The following is a 17930-nucleotide window of genomic DNA, read 5'->3' on the forward strand; positions in this document are numbered from 1 at the left end:
TATCACCATTGCTGAAAGACTCTTCAGATCATTCAAAGAGAAACACATCTAGCTGTTCAAGTTTCTGAATAAGTACTATAAAGAGTGCTGGAAGGCAGTCTATCATGAACCGTGGTGGTCTATTCAGCTTGCTATCTTTTGACTTCAATTATTATTGGTGTTACTCTTCCAGACAACACTACTTGCAAATCTTATTAAAGTATACACTTAGGAAAATTTTTTACTGCTTAAGTATTAATGGTTATGATGTTGTGTGAGAAGTTTTCATTGTTTGTCGTTGATCCTGTAATTTTAGAAACGGTTGCAATCAAGTTCAAATCAACTTGAGGTAGCTTAGGTCAAGGGGGAATCGAAGGACTTGAACCAGCCTGAAAGAGGTCAGAAAGGACTAGGGAATCAGCAGTGGAGGGTTGGAGTTGCCTGAGGTCAGGAAGAGGAGGTCTCTCTCTGTAAAAGGCTCCCAACAGCTGGGCTGTAAAAGGTACAGCTGGAGCAGTTGGAAGGGAGATTGGAAAGGCCTGCAACTGCGGAAGAATGAGGGTGAAATGAGATGTGCCTTGCTCAGGACAATAAAAGAAAGGCAGGAACAGCTGCGGGGTTTGGATCTGTGATACAAGGCAAACCCAGTTGCAGGGAAGGTCTAAATGAACAGCAATGGGAAACATATATAGGTAATATCCGAAGATGCACAAAACAAATGCTTAGGAAAGACTAACATTCTTAGCGATGAACTGGAAAACGAAGATTAAAAGCCAAAGAGAATCGAATGGGCAGATATCTTGATTACGCTTTTCAGTTAGAACACACTATCCATGCCATGCTAAGAAATACTTGGAACTCTACACTGGACACCAAAACCAATTAGGATCTAAGTGAGTTTGGTATATTGTTAAGTTCTTAATTAGAGCCTTTAAAACATTCCCCAGTCTATTTATACACGGACTAATAGGAAATCAATTTAACTTGCTCTACGATAGTTTAAAAATATTAAAACATTTACATAATTTTGTGATATTTCTCATTGTAATAGGACACAGTAGTCAATTAGTTTTTCCCTCCATTATTAACAGTGAGCTTTTATGAAATTGCTGCTTGGTGCAAAAGCTGGTTTCTATCTTTGGGTCATTAGATTTGCTGATTTGAATTTAAAGGGGAGATAATATTAATTCCTCCAAATATCTTTTCTTCAAACTATATAGCAGTGTCTCCCCCCCCCTTCTTTTTGCACTGCATAATATAATCTGGCAAAAAGTAAGTGTGATCTTAATTGTTAGACTTGTTTATTCCAGGGAGGAACCAATGGAGCACTTACAGTAATTAACATATTTTCTCGGTCTTCTCATTTTGTTAATGATATCTTATTGAAGGCTGTGCAGTAATTACTGCCCACTGAGGTACATACGCTGAAACAAATTAATGGCCAATGACCAATAATGATTACACTTGTAATTATCTATTGTAAAGTATAAGCAGAAAAAAAATTGAAATTAAAAACAATGTTCTTTGAAGATAAAATTAAACTGTATTGTTAAACTGTGCTAAAAATCATATTAACAATTCGGTGGAGAAGTGATATTCTCTGTTTTATCATAATCTCCATCGGTTTTACATAAGTTACAAGAGACTTATTTTTTTTGCTATGTTGCACAGTTCTACCCTGTGGGGATACAGAGATAAAAGTGTGAAGAATAGGATATGTATCATGTCTGCTTTTAGATACGACTTTTAGATATTTGTAGCACATTTACCTTAACATGGGCAACATAATTTTCAATGACTTCAAGAAGTTAAAGTCATGTTTTAAAGATCTCATTGTCTTTATTAAGAGATTCCTGAATTGGGCAGTATCCCATCCAGCAAGTAGAGAGATGCCTCCATGAAAGTAATTTTCTACATCAGATGACAATATTTCCTTCTTCCTTCTCTAGAGACTTTTTCCCCCAGTTGCTTCTTGCTACCTGTCCTTCGTTTAAGAAATTCTGGGTCACTTGCCATGTTTAACATTTTCAATACTCTTTAATACTCAAACTTCACTTGTCTCATGGGTTTATCAGAATAAAGAGTAATTTGCCTAAAACACAGTCCACTACAACTTGGGCCAGAGGGTGGGGGTAGATGTTCATACAATTTTCACACAAAACAACTTGATTTTGTAAAGTTGAGCAGTTTGAAACTCCTCTTTCTTTATACAACCACCAACTTCAGTGCATGTATTTTACACATGGAAAAATAATAATAAACTTTAGCTGCGGATTAGCATAGTACGATGTTGGGGTTCTCCAGACTGGAATACAAGAGACTTGTGTCCTAAGTCTGTGTCACAATGACTCGAGTCACGAGTCACTCATTGTCTCTGGGACTTGGTTTTCTGACCTGAGAAATGGAAGCATTGTACCAGCTCATCTCCAATGTCACTCATAAGCTTTAATGTTCTAGAATAAGTTTTGTAATAAGGATCCCAGGAGATTGGGAATTGTTTCTCCTATCTCTGGTTACATTCTTGTGTGAAAACATATTATTAAGAATTTTTGGGTGATTTTAATTATTTGGAGTTCACGTTACGAGTCAAGTTTTCTCCTGTTTGATTCTCAGGCTTCATCAGATATTTAGAATATGAAATAGAATCATAAATTTTTGTTGGCCTGAGTAAAAAAAAAAACGGCACTAGTATCTAAACTTAGGCAGCCTCATTTAAATACGCACTCTATTTTCAAATAAACTTAAAAACAATATGTAGACAAATGATTTTTTGTTAAAATATTTAATGAAATGTAATGTTTTTCTTTATAATAGTGTTTTGTTCCTTATGAAAATTTGGGTGCCTAAAAGATCAGACTTAAGTTTTTATGTATTTTTGTACCTTGACTCTTAGTATTGATTAATGTTAAAGAAATACTTGTTGAAAGAAGAAAAAATGATTGTCAACATATCTTTCTTTGCTTTTGAACACTCTGCATGTTGCTATGTTGTTTTAAATTGTTCTCAGTGTAGAATACCTTCTCTCCCTCAAATAGGAAGTTGGCTTTCTATGTGACAGCTTAAATTTTGTTTTACAATGAAGCAATTAAAGCTTGATTCTTTGAGGTAAGGTTTATTATTTGGATAGGGATACCATGGTGGAATTATAATCTTGCTGTTTTAAGTGGAATATCACATCCAATCTTTTTTTTTTTTTTTTTTTTTTTTTACATAAGAGAAAAATTGGCGTAATGAGGATATAAATTGCTATATTATTATCCAAAATTATCTAAAATCTCTGCCCTGGAGATTTCAATGTATCAAATCTTCTTTTAGTATCCACTAGCAAAAGAGGAGAAAAGTTGTTATCTAGCTTTAAGATTTTTTAGGACATCTGACTGCTTTTAATTTTTTCTTTCAGTTCATGGGAACTGGTCTTGTACGCCTGGCTGAACTTGTTTTAGATTTTGACAGTTTTTTATTTGCGTCCCATTTGGATGTTTTTCAAAATGTCCAGACTATTCACATTACATCTGAATAAGCACTACCTAATCGTTTAATTCAAATCGTCTGGCTTACCTCTAATTAGTATTGTTAATGTTTACATATTATTCTGAAAAAAAAATAGTTTTATGGCTTTATTTTAAAATAAAAATAATGTGGACATTATCAGAAGTTTTAAAGAAAAAATTTCCTTAAAAAACTGGTAGAAAACTCTTGGTTGGGGTAAAATTGGAAATGACACAGTGGCCAAAATAACTATCTCTTATGATATAATTCCCAATCTGGAATAATCTGGGTAGTCATCTGTTAACAGATTTAGATTTAGCAACACTGGAAAACTGAAGGTTAGAGAGACCCGCATACTTACCTGCTGGTCTTACTATACTAATAATTAGCACTAAATTTTGAATATATCCAAATCTAGTGCGTGTCTGCACATGTGTATTTTAGTAATTTTAAAAAGGCAGTTTGCTACAATATTAAGTTAGAAATTGTTTCCCATCTAACTTAGCAATTAGTGAAAAGACAAACAACAGATTCTGAGAAAACTATTATCTAGAAGTATGCTGGAAAAATAAAATACTCATTACTTGGCTATTTATTTCTGGCCCTGAAAACACGAAAGGCTTTTGTTTATGTTGCTCAATATAATTTAACGAAAGTTATTTAAAAAGTTAATAAGGCAAGAGCCTGAATTTATTTAATTAAAAAAATCATGAATTTTAAGAAGGGAGGTTATGGGCAATTATACTATAGTCTTTTCTCTACATAAGCTGCTCCATGAACGTGGGCAAGCATATTTATCTTTCAGAGGCTCATTTTCCTCATCTGACATTCCACACTTTTCTCATCTAGAGCATCACTAAAGTTCTGTCAGAAACTATTTGCAATGTGTATATTGTTGTTAATGGTTTTAATTTTTATATATACACTGTATGCATATATATAATATATAGTTATAGTTATAACTTATCTTAAAACCTATATGAACATTTATAATTTTAAAGGTATATATGCTTTGTATATGAAAAAAATAATCCAAAGGAATAAATTACTTTTCTTATTTTGTTCACATATGTAAAATAATTCCTACCATGTCATTTTCTTCAATGGTGTATACACTGGAATTATGGTCATAAGAATATCACATCCTTTTTTTTTTTTTTTTTCTTTTTTGGAAACATTTCAACATCTCTATTCAAGGACTGACTGGATCATGTTTACAGAGACTTTTCAAGGCATCTGTTCTTAGCCACAGCTGAGAATGGGGCCCACCGTGCAGACTGGAAGGATCCACCTAGAATTTGTTGAATTAAGTCCTTGCACCTGGATATAATTGTCGTGCCGCTGTGCTGGGGGTTTTCTTAAGCTACTGGTAAAACAAATTAGCTCAATTTAAACTGGCATCCAGTAGAGAAGCAACAACTCACCTCATATAATGTTTTTCAAATAATTATTTTTGTATTGCCAGTTTTGCCTCATGAATATTTTCCTGGGGGCTGGGTGAGAAAAAATGTAGCTAAACCGGAGACGTGATAAAAATTCTACGTATGTTATAGGCTTTGATATTGTTGCAGTATAATTAAGATATGGGTAAATATGTGATGATAGTCAGTGCAACTGGATATTTTTCCACCACTAAACAAAACATAATTTCAGATATTTAGTGGAGTTTAAGAAATGTGGAGTTTAAGAAATATTCTCATCTCCATATGCAAGTTTCATAAACCATTGATATATTTGCTGTAGCTTTAATAATACAACTATTTTTTTACAAATAGAAAAAAATGCATGTGAGAATCATGATAAACAGGAGGCAAGATTCATTTATGTTTGTTGGTAGAATTAATGAAATTCATGTGGTTATGTATTTTTGAGTCATTTATACTTGGCAACCGAATTCACAAGCTTTCTGGAAACTCAATAAACTCAAAGGTTTAATGGCTGGTAAGAATGAGACTAGTGCTTTTGGGATTATGGGGCTAATACATGTATGGATTTCTGTGTGCATTCATTACTTATCCACTTAGTACAAATTTCTTGGTTACCAATTACGTGCCAGGCAGGATTCTCAGCATCGAGGACACAGCAGGGAAGCATGAGAAATTCCTGGCTTCCTAAAGTTTACATTCTAGTTTGAGAAACACACACAGAAAGAAGGAAAGAGAGAAAGGAAGGAAAGGAGAGAGGGAGGAAGAAAATCTAAGAATCTAATTATATAATTTCAATGTAATGTTGAGTTCTATGAAGAACATAGCATGAACTAGTTCCGAGAGTAGTCAAAGGTACAGTTAGATTGCTTAGGAAGGCTTCTCTGAGAAAGTTTTCATGTTGATATATGGATTATAGGCACATATGGTAGCTGTATTAATATACCCATGTGTTTCTTAACTTGCCTTAGCCCCCTTGCATGAGATTGGAGGGAAATCTTCCCTAATTGTATGGAAGGCACCCAGCGTTTTAGAAGGGTCTGTGCACATGTGTAGGATATATATAGGATATATGTTTTCCCCCAAATATAACATACAGAACACAATAAATCAACATTAGAAAATGACTTATTATAAAGGTTTGGTCATAAAGTCCTATAGAGCCTTTCCCAGCCATTTTTCTTCTGACATTGTCACTTCTTCCTTGGTCGTAATAACTTGTACATATTTCTCTTATAGTATGCTTTGCCTTGCATTGTCATTAGTTGCCTACCAATGTATTTTCCTTTCAAGATTTTACTCTGACAGAGGCCTTTGTTTAATGTATCTTTGTATTTCCAGGGCCTTACAACAAGTCTAGAAGGAAATCGAATGCGTTTTAATGTGTGTACGATGAAAGGATTCTACTGTAGTTCAATTAAAATGTTCAGAACTGTTACATAGGACAATTTCACTTCTACACGGAAGTTCTGAGAGTGAAATGTTGTGGTCAGGTGGCAGAGCTGAATTCGGAATTCAAGCCACCCAGCTGGCCGACTTGTGCCTATTGTTGGCAACAAACACTGTGGCAGAGTTTGATTAGCAATGACACCACCACTGCTGCTGGTGGAAATAACTACCATTTATTCAGCTCTAAAGTCAGCTAGTGGCCGCTACCTACACTGTCCTAGCAAATCCTGATGATTACCCTATGAGGCAGGTGTTATACACCCACTCTACAGATAAGTAATTGAAACTCAGAATGAAAAAGTGCCTGAAGTCAGCAAGCAGGTCATAGTTTAAAGTAATGTGTGTACTGAGGTATACTTATGAACTGTATCATGTGCAATAAAAATACTATAAAATTCCAAGTTAACAATTCATAAAGTGGCTGCTTTATATACATAACGTGTATGTGTTGTTAAATGGCAGTGGGATAGTCTTTTGAACGTTTGGTGAGGGAAGGATGCAAAATGTCAGGGATGTGTATCTTGGCAAAGTTTGGAATAGTATATGTGTGTGTGTGTGTGTGTGTGTGTACACACACACACACACACACACACACATACTCATCATTGTGTGCAGAGTTTTGCAAAGTTATTTGATATTATTAGTTTTGAACCAATTTATAGTCATTATGGTATAATGTCTCTTTACTGAAAAATGAACTTATGTTTGGAGGACAGGGCCATTTCATGTTTGTCTATATTCCCAATGCTTAACACAGTGTGTGGTACAATGTAGACACCCACTAAATAAAAAATTAACATAAATTAAAATAAAAAATTAACCAAGTAATTTTGTCAGTAAGGTGATCCATAGCGCAGGAGCGCCTAAGGTTTTTCATTTCCATCGGCTTTAAAAATCAATGTCAAGAACAGGGGGAAAACAGTAAACACTGGTTATTATTATATTTTATTCCAAAAGCTCAGTGGAGTTTTATTTTTATTACAAAAATTAATCTATTTCAGTAGTTCTGAGTTAGACAATATGGTATGGAAATGCGAAACTTGAGAAAATCACATATATGTGCAAAATCTAGAAATAGTTTTTCTTGTAAAGTCTAAAATAGGCCTGTAATCAACAAAATAAGCAGCTAAATAAATATTTTATGAATTTGATGCTATCACTGATATTCACACATTCATATTTGTTCACACAGAAGATCATAATATTGACTGATTTTATATATGTGTGTATATATATATATATATATATATATATATATGCATGTTCTAATACATCATTCACACACAGACAGACACTCTGTAACTGAAAATGAGGCTGCCACACTGTGAAGCTATGAAGGCTCACCAAATATCATCACGTGATTTTCAATTTATGGATCCTTTTGTTATTATAGAAAAAGGCAGAAAAGAGGTATGGACAAAAAAAAAATCTCTAACCTGAAAATCAGGAGAAATATGAATCTTTAGAATTAAGCCTTTTCAGAAATATAAAAATAGAAATATAAAAATAGGTTCAAAATTAAGTAAAAGGATATTTTTATCTCCCCATGGGATGATGGAGGCAAAGGTCGGTCCTCACTGCTGGTAATTTATTTTATGTTTATCTGTCTCCAGGTACAGAGAAAGTAGAACTCACCCCAAATGCTTTCTAAGAGTTTAAGCACACAGACTCTATTATATGCAGCAAAAAATGAAGAGTTGGTTTATATATAAATGTAGGTGACTTGAGGAAATGATATCACTTTTACATGGTTATATGTATCGAATATTCAAAAACCAAAATATGGGTTCAACCTCTGTAATTACTGAGGACAGAGTGAAAACAATCCAGTCCATAAACTCTATTAATTAGAAGTAGAGGATTTGGGGTAGAAGCCCCTCTATAAACTGTGAAGGACAAGTGTACAATTCTCCAAGTTTAAAGGAGGCACTTTATAAGGATGTGTTTACCTCTGATTTTTTTTTCCAGGGGGACTCAGTTCATTCTATGGAATTGGAACGACCTTGGGAATAATCTCAGGATGACGTGCTGCCCAGTGTAAGCGAGGCTCTCACAGTTCTAATATTTTTCTTAAATCAGTATTTAGACCAAGAATGGGAGTGTGACAGGCTTTAAAATTCCCCAAATTATCTAATCATAGTGTTCCACGCGTAATTCTGAAAATAACTTAAATTGTGTTGTGTTGAAAGACAGTGTTGTAGAGACTCAGTACAAGATTCTAGAAGTTACCTGCCTGTCACAGAAGATTTGCTTTTGTGGACTGGATGATAGACGGTCGATTTCATAGAAAATTCTATATTTTCAAATTTTTTGTCCCAAATTTAATTTTACTAACTGATACCCATGGAGTTGTTATGCTAATGTGATATGGAGAGAGGTAACTGGAAATGAGGAGTGTGCAGTAATCTAGTTGCTCCAGACAAAAACTAAGGGAATATCTTTGATTTTCCCCACTTTTTCATTACTGCAAATGCTCTACACTGTGCTTTCAATGTTAAGTATTGTGATTCTATTGATTTCTCTGTATCTTCACTTGAGCAAGTACCTTCTTCTGTCACCTGGACTGCTGTGCTGGTTTCCCTGCCTCTGGCCTCCCACTAAAATGTATTCTTTATATGGGAGCCGGAAGGATTTTTTTTTAAGTTTATGCCAGATCATGTCACTCTTTCTTTAAAAGCTTCTATAGCTTTATTCGTAATGGCCCAAACTGGAAACAACGCAAATGTTCATCAACCAGTGAATGGATAAACAAATAGTGCATTCACACAATGGAATTCTTTCAGCCATAATGAACAATTGATACACTTAACAACGTGGATGCGTCTCAAAGGCATTACACTAAGTGAAAGAAGCAAGACACAAAAGGCTACATGATTCCATTAAATGACATCCTGGAAAAACTATGGGGACAAAGATGCGATCAGTGGTTGCTAGGGGGTGGAGGACATGAGGGAACTCTTTGGGGTGACAGAATGATCTATTTCTTGATTGTGGTAGTTGCACAACTTATATATTTGTCTATAATCATCAAACCGTTATGTACATGAAAAGGGTTAATTTTGTAACATGCATATATATGATGATTTTATATATATAGAATATATACAGGATATATAGGATATATAACCATCACATATATGAATGTAACAAAAGTTATATATACACTTATTGTTTAGAATAATTATATACATAGACATATATATCTATTTTTCAGAGAGAAAGGGAGACCCAGTTCCATAGAATGCTTTAAGTGTCCTTTAGAAAAAAAATAAGAGAATAAATCCATCCTCATAAAGCACCTTCCTTTAACTCTGACAATTGTACACGTGTTCTAGAAAGTCTGTGAGGAGCTTCTATCCCAAATTATCTCTACATGAGATAAATTATATCTCAATGAACATGACTTAAAACAAATGAAAACCATTCTATGGCCTCTTCCTGTATTTAGTATAAAAATCCACACTCCTGACTCTGACCTGTCAGGCCCTTTGTGAACTCGCTTCTGCCTGCCCTTTACATTTTTGTCCCAGGCTCACACCGTTCAGGTCTACTTAGGGTGTTTTCTTAGATGTTTGCTATTTAACACTAAAAACAAATAAGTTATTAGCCTTTAAGGTAACATTTAACTTTTATTAATGAGGATTTAAAGTATAAAATTATGTATTGATAATTCTTTAGCATAATCCCTTCATTTTCTCATAAAAATTAAAAGCCCACTCTACAAAAACTCTGTTTTCATCATAATAGGCTCCTGATTCTCTCTTAGTTCATGGAAAGAGAAGAGAGAGGCAATAATTTTAAGTATCTGAGATCACATTCAACTTAGTGACCAGGTATTTTCTGTCAGTTAAACATGGTGTAAGAAAAGATGAATTTATGCCATATTAATTAATTAAACAAAGGATATTTTATACCTATTATGTAACAGGATACTCAAGGGAGGCGTTTTTTAATTTATAAAGATATAAAAATTAAATTTGATTAAATAATAATCCCTCCTATTTTATTTATAAATATAAATTTAACATACAAACATTTGAATTACATGTATTTCAGATATACACCTTGAATATGGGTCAACACACAAACTTATAGAGTTTTATAACATATAAAAGTATAGAAACTGCATGTAGAAAACACACACATCTAAAGCCCCACATACATTTTATTCAGTTATAAGAAAGATATACTTTTCTAATAGTGGCATCATATAAAAGTAAAAATTCAGTTCACATATCTAAATCAGATTTATAAAGCTTCTATAAATGCATTAAAACAGATACACATAAATCACTAAAATGTCATCTTAAAAAAACAAGTCACATTTATTATCTGATCGTGTACCTCATCTCATGGATCAAATGTACATATTATGCACCCCAGGAATATGTCAGGGCTAGACAAAATTTCCAGCTCATGTGAGAAATAAGACAAGTACTAGCTAATTCTATAGTAGGATTATGGGACTTGAATTTTTAAAGTTTTTCAAATGACTATTTCCTTCCTCCCTCTTTTTTTCCCTCCCTCCCTTTTTCCCTTCTCTCCCTCTGTCACTTCCTTCCTTCCTTCCTTCCTTCCTTCCTTCCTTCCTTCCTTCCTTCCTTCCTTCCTTCCTTCCACTTCTCATTCTTCTTTAGCCTTCCTTTTCTTGTTATGCTCACTGAAAAGATATGGTCATTGAAGAAAGTTTCCAGTATATGACTTCAGGATATATATTCAATTCACCTAAACTTTTGCTGTTCAGCATGAATATAGTTAATACATTGCTTGCTAGCCTGAGTCCCAGAATTTGTGTTAAGGTATCCAAGAACAGGATGACAGTGCTCAGGAAACATCTTGTGCAATGATGCCACATCCATCACTTGACTAAGAGCTTGTTTTCAACTTTATAAACCAGTGGGGTGACCTTCTGTTCCCAAGAGAGGGCCTAAAACGTACTGGGCAAATCTTTGGCTCTTGAAATGGCTGTTCAATGTTACAGATGTTCAGGTGACTGACTAATGGTTTCCTTCCCCCATAAGACAGCTCCTGGGAAGCTCTAGGATGTGGCTTTAAACTGGAAAGACTCTTGGGAGCTGGGTTTGATATGGCATGGTCTCTGAGGCATCCCTAGTCTGAAGTTCTTCCAGGAAGTCTGGTGAGTTCTAAAATTTCCCTGGCAAACCAATCTGCTTGACAACACAGAGGGAAATGTAAATGAGGGAAGTGCCAAGGTCAAGGTCTTGCTTGGTACTTCCTGGATATAGTATAACATAGTGGTTAAAAACTCTACAAGGTTGAGATGCTTGGCTATAATTCCTAGTTTCATTTCTACTGGCTGCATGACTGGAGCCTCAGCTTCCTCACTAATAGTAATAGTAATAGTAATAATAATAGTAATAGTAATAGTAATAATAATACATTTTCCAATGGAATTGTGAGGCTTGAACAAAATTAACAAAGTGCCTAGCACAAAGTAAACATTAGCTAAAAGTCATCTATTAGTATTGTTGTTGTCACCCTAAGCCTCAGAAAATAATTTAGCCATAATTGAGAGACTACTAGGGATTTTCTCACTGCATCAGTGATAAGAATAATTTATACAACAGTTGTGATTAATATATGTGCAGGGAGCTAAGCACATTGACAAGTAGAGGGCAGAATGCAAGTGGGTGCTGGAATTTAAAATATTCATAACTAGTTTATATAGAGATAGGAACATTTTGTGCTTTGAGTCAGTTTACGTTCTTCACTTTAGGCATAAACATCTGATTTTCTACGTTTTATAATTTGATATAACATTTAAGGCCACCAAAATATTACTTTCAGGAGGAGGCAGCTTAAGAAGTAAACCAATATATGTTATATATTTCTAGTCTAACATTTCTGTGAGAAATTAGATTAAGGTAAGAAAAATAAGATCTCTTGTTGGAGTTCTTTTGGCATTTTGTAATGCTTCTTACACAAAATGCTAAAACTGAAAAAAGATCACATTTATTTCATTTCATTTCACCTGTACCAGGTCTAGGAAGCTAATTACTAAAAACACATCTTCCAGAAGTTAAATAGCCAAATATTGTTATTGTTTTAATATAAAATCAATGGAAAATATTTAACACTTTTATATCTATTTCTTTATCTCCTTTTTTCCTCATTATTCTTTTTTTTTTTTTCAACGTTTATTTTTTATTTTTGGGACAGAGAGAGACAGAGCATGAACGGGGGAGGGGCAGAGAGAGAGGGAGACACAGAATCGGAAACAGGCTCCAGGCTCCGAGCCATCAGCCCAGAGCCCAACCCGGGGCTCGAACTCACGGACCGCGAGATCGTGACCTGGCTGAAGTCGGACGCTTAACCGACTGCGCCACCCAGGCGCCCCTCTCATTATTCTTTTTAATACCATCATCATTATTATTAGAGCTGCACAGAAGTGACACATTACTAAATACCAGTGAACACTGGAAGAAGGTTAAGCAAAGTTAATTTATGCAAGAAAATTCCCGCTAGAAATGTGGGAAGACCTTATTCTATTTAATAAATACATTATTTGTACAGGTCATTTTTACCTGCTGAGTATTTCCAAGCATCCAAATAATTGTTATTCTCCACTGTCTCTTTTCATGTCTCAGCCAAGCTAAACCACAAAGGATGAGCAGCTCAGAGCTTAGCGAGTGCTTCCTAGCTGCCCCCCAGGAGTGCTGGGAGCGAGCCTGGAGAGCTTCCCAGAAGACCTAAAAGGCCGCAGCAGCATCGCTTACAGAAACGGCCCTGGATAACGTTCATTTTGGATTCATCTTCTGGCTTTGTGATCTTGGGCGAGTTACTTCTTTTCCTCCATTTCTCCATATGGAAAACTAGAGGAGTAATACCTACCTTACAAATATTGCTTTTATGAGAAACAAAGGAGATGATGTTTGTAAAGTGTTTGCTAAGTGTAAAATGCTCATTCCACTTAAATCTATCATAGTAGTTAAAAGTGTGCCATTAGCTTGAATCTTGGCTCTCAACTGGGAATAATAATTGTGCTTACTGCTCATTCAGTGTTGTTGGGAGGGAACTACTACGTATAAAACAGGTGGGCCAATTCTGGATGCATTTACATGCTTTTTGTTATTATTACTCTACTCACCCTTATTTTCACTCAGAAGCAGACCAAATGGACATACTTAATATATATTGTAAGAATGATAGAGAAATGAGATTAATTTTTTAAAATGAAATGAAAAGAATAGATACATATTGTTTTGAATATGCAATATTTAAGTTATACATGTTATGAGGTGATAAAGATCATTTCATTTATAGCAATATTAACTGAAAGAAACAATTTTGATCATCTCAGTGTGTATGTTCCTTGGTCAGGCTCATGTGAGCCCAAAATGAGATGGCCTTTGAAAGTCTTTCTGGTTTTGGCTGGAGATAATGTTTTTAACTGGAGAGTGTTTTGTATTACCTGATGCGTTTTAACTTCTTGAACATCTTTAGTAATTACCATGTGCAGCATTAGCTAGATAGCTTTCAAACTTTCATAGTTATTCTTTATTAATCTTTTAAAAAGATTGTGTTTTATGCTATATGTAAATATGCGAGCTTATATGCTCTTTAAGATGAGATGAAAGGGAATGATTTCATTCTATATTAGAAAAACTAGGTTAGTGCTTCCCGAATGTTAGTTAACAGGTGCAATGAAGATCATAACCAAACACAATGAAAATATTCCTCTGGTCAAGTTTGAGAAAAAACACTAGAGTAATTAAAACTCCAAAATACAGCTTTTATTGTATCACTTCTCAAAATCTTTAACATATTAATGTGTAAGGAGAGTCTCTAAGGATGGCAGTAGTATGTTTGCTAATATTATTTGACCACTAAGACCTTTTCCTGAGGAGCTATTGTTAAGGAATATATTTTGGTAAGTGTGAGGCTGGAAGATTATTGTGTTTTTCGTCTTTGTTTTTAAATGAGAGAAAACACAGTTCATATGAGTTTAGAATTTTCTACCATATTTGCATCTAGTTTGCTCAATTCTATTGGGGACATCCTTGCAAAGCTACTTTACCAGACTATTTCCAGGGATAAGGGACTGTGGTTCCTGGCCTCTCCCTTTCTTCCTTCTCCTATTTTAAAAGTACAAATGATTCCATAGACTAGGCCAAGGAAACTTCCAGTTTTGCCCCTAAGAGGGTCTGATCCTGAAGATGGAGAAAAAAAGTAGCATCTGAGATTTAAAGATGAGCAAGAGGCAGTATTCGAAACAAAAGTGGTATCCACAAGAACAGCCTTGGAACTTCGAAAAATTATTTTAGGGGGAAAATTAGAGGCATCAATAAACTCAAGAAGGAGATAATGATGACAATCATTTTATCATGTGAAGGAGAGAAACAATAGAAAAAGAAAAGCTCAATTGACGATCCTTTTGTTTTGTCTTGTTTTTGTTTTTGTTTTGTTTCATTCTTCCTACCTTGACACTATTGACATTTGGGGCCAGAGAATTCTACTTTGTAGAGGACTGCCCTGTGTACTATAGTGTCTCTGGCCTCTACACACCAGATTCCAGTAGCACCTCATCCCCCACAATGGGATCCCCCAAAGTATCTCCGGACACTGCTGAATGTCTTCTGGCGGGGGGGCAAAACTGACCCCAGTTGAGAACCATTGGTCTTTCCCTTTCCCACAGTATTTTCTCCTTTGGTGCTAGAAGGTGAATACAGAAAATGGAAGGGCATCATGCCGTAAATGTTCATGTGAATAATACAATACAACCGCAAATACGTTCAAGAGAGATAACACTTCTTTAATAGGTTTTCTGTCATTTCTCTAAGTCTCACTCTGGAAGTATGGGATCACTTTTTAATCTCGCATTAGCTGAGTTATTTTTTTATTCTTTTGCCCGGACTGATTGCTATTTTCACTTAAAAGACAATTAGTAAAACATTCACTTCTTTTTTTTTTTTTTTTTTGGTCTTAAGATGGAATCACTAAAACTGTGGCTTAAAATATCTCCTGGTTGGTGTAATCTTTCTGGAATTAACAAACATTAGTCATTCAGATAAAATAATGGTTGCCAAATATGTTGGTTAAAGCTATAAACCTAATGAAATAAAATGGAATACAGCACCTTGCCTATTTATATTTTTACATTCTTTTGAGCTATAAATTCACCTATTTTTCTGTCTCTCAATGGTTTCCACCTTTTATATTGGTGTTTGGGACTCTAAGACTAGAAATGAAGCTGTCCATGATAGGTTAGAAAAGAGAGAATCTGAAAATAAACTTGTAGTTTCCTAGCACAATTGAGGCTAAAAATGTGCATTACAATATTGTTTTAATTACTGTGTGTGTTTTCTTTTTGTCTTGGGTCTCCAGGACTGAACATTCACTTCTGGAAAGGAGCACGTTAAATTTATGTCAACCTGTACTGGATTTGAGAAATTCCCTAAATAAAGGAGAAAAAAGGAGAAATACCTAAAAAGAAAAAGAAGGCAGGTATATCCTGATAACTAGATAGATTCTCAAAGCTTGTATCTGTGGTGTAGTCATGAAATAATTTAACATTGTGACATAATATTTTCTGCTTAATTAGCATTCGATTATATGGTTTCCAGTTTTGAACAATATAATTTTAGTATAGGTAGAAAGATGAAGCCTAAAGGAATCTAGATCTCAATCTAATAGAAGGAATATTATTTTCCTTTTGCTTTCCAAAGTTTCTTTTGAGTACAGAGTTTTAAAATGAAATGTAATACATTCACCACCCAGTTATTCTTAGTGCTTATATTAGCCTTAAATAATAAAAAGCTTAAGGTCCATTTTTCCATTTTTAAAATTTACATATGATTACATTTAAGTTAATCTTCTTTATTTGTTTTCCTTTTGTAAAAAGGTACTCTGTTACCTCTGTCAGATTACATTAGAGGATTTCGGTGACATTCTTGTACTAGAGAAACTATGAACACTTCTACAGGCTATGTATTTATGCAGCCACAATGGGTATAATCCTATTTTTATGAAGAATGAATAGAATTGACTTAAAAATAGAAATAGCTTCCTGAAATCACCTACATTCTATTTAGCCCAATTTAAAAAAAATAACTTAAAAGCTTGTTGCAAACATTTAAATCAGATAAGTCAGCACAATCCCTTGCCAAAGGTCAAAAAGATTGCAGTAAAAATCCAAACAGAATATCAATTGGGACCTGACAAGGCAAAGCAAGTGGACGATTCAAATAAATTTCTTTCTGAATACACATTTGCTCATCTTTGCTCAAGGGTCAAAACAGAATTATTCTGGAATAGAAATGGTGACTATATGACCTGTTGTTTAACGAGTGTTTCTAAACTGGTTTATAATTACCAAATTAATCTCAGAATATATTAAAAACCTATTTGCACAAGCTATGTACAAGTAAAAAAAAAAAAAGGAGCAGAGCACTTTACCTGCATCGATACAAAGCATTGCATAACAAGTATTTGTTTTTGTAGTTATTGTGGCTTTGGGAACAAGCAAATATAAACAGCAGGAAACAAAAATACAGAAGCAGTGCAACTGGAGGTTGTCAGGGAGCAGTATGGTGGCTTTAGGAGCTGCATTCGGCTTGAAATAAGCTTTGTTTCAGTATGCGTAAGAGGCTTTGGCGCTGTATCAGACCTCTGGGGCAACCACTCAGCAGGATGGGGATTATCCAGCGGTTTACTATAGTCTGTGCTTCCCAATTCATAGAAAACCTGCCTCCTTGTCGTACTCTTCCATTAACTCACTTTTCCATCTCCTCCCCCGCCTTCTGGGATTTTAGGTCTTTTGGCTAAAAAGAGTAGCGAATGTTAATTCAGAATCTAAAAAGTATTTAATGAACTTAATTGAAAAGATACCAAACGTTTGACATCTATAGATAGTGAGTAAGCCTAAGCATGGGTAATTTTGCAAACTGAGTAAATCCATTTTCTGAAATTGATGTTTCTTTGTCATTGGTGGCCCTACCAAAAATGTCCTATGCACAAATTGACTGTATTTTAATACAACTGCTATTCATTCACAATAAATTTCCAAATGTATTTCTAACAATGAAATGCTTTCTTTCTTTCTTTCTTTCTTTCTTTCTTTCTTTCTTTCTTTCTTTCTTTCTTTCTTTCTTTCTTCTTTTAAGGCTTGACAGGGTTAATTCCATTTAGCTGTGAGAAGACTATGCTATGGTGGAAACCCCATGGTTCTTCCAAACGCATGACCATCAAAGAACCAGATTAGCTGAGTGAGGAGGGAAAAGGAAACTGTGCCCTTCCTGTCTCTTAATAAAGCTAAGATTACAGAAGTATTTAATAACCATTGTGGGTTTTAATAGGAAATTGTATGAACACTTTTGGTAATTCACTCAATCTATGGTTACCGTTGAAGATTGTTTTTGTTTAAGCTAGCTTAGATATCTAGAAAATGTTGTAAAACCAGGATCCTATTACGCATAGCACTGCTAAGTAATCAACTATGAAGACATTAAAAGTTCTTTTTGGATATCTCATTTGCACTGAGAACAGTGAGTTGCACCACGGCTAAAGAAACAACAGCAATTGTTTTATACACACTGAGAAGGCAATAAAATGTGGATTCCTTATGTAGGT

General features: G+C 34.6%; 1 long non-coding RNA gene across 2 annotated transcripts in view; it reads left to right on the forward strand.

The window, feature by feature from the left end:
- LOC147577217 (uncharacterized) overlaps positions 1-17372 on the forward strand; it is a 98924-nt gene extending 81552 nt beyond the window's left edge. The window contains exons 2-5 of one of the 2 annotated variants that reach the window (XR_015240035.1): positions 8310-8378; positions 11363-11478; positions 12950-13135; positions 15687-17372. This is a non-coding gene — a long non-coding RNA (uncharacterized LOC147577217). The remainder of the gene's footprint in view (positions 1-8309; positions 8379-11362; positions 11479-12949; positions 13136-15686) is intronic. The other variant, XR_015240036.1, reaches the window with a different exon arrangement.
- Positions 17373-17930: the final 558 nt, after the last annotated feature.

Source organism: Puma concolor, chromosome C2 (genome assembly GCF_028749965.1).
Source record: "Puma concolor isolate L17-30 chromosome C2, mPumCon1.1.hap2, whole genome shotgun sequence".
In the NCBI taxonomy this organism is placed as follows: domain Eukaryota; kingdom Metazoa; phylum Chordata; class Mammalia; order Carnivora; family Felidae; genus Puma; species Puma concolor.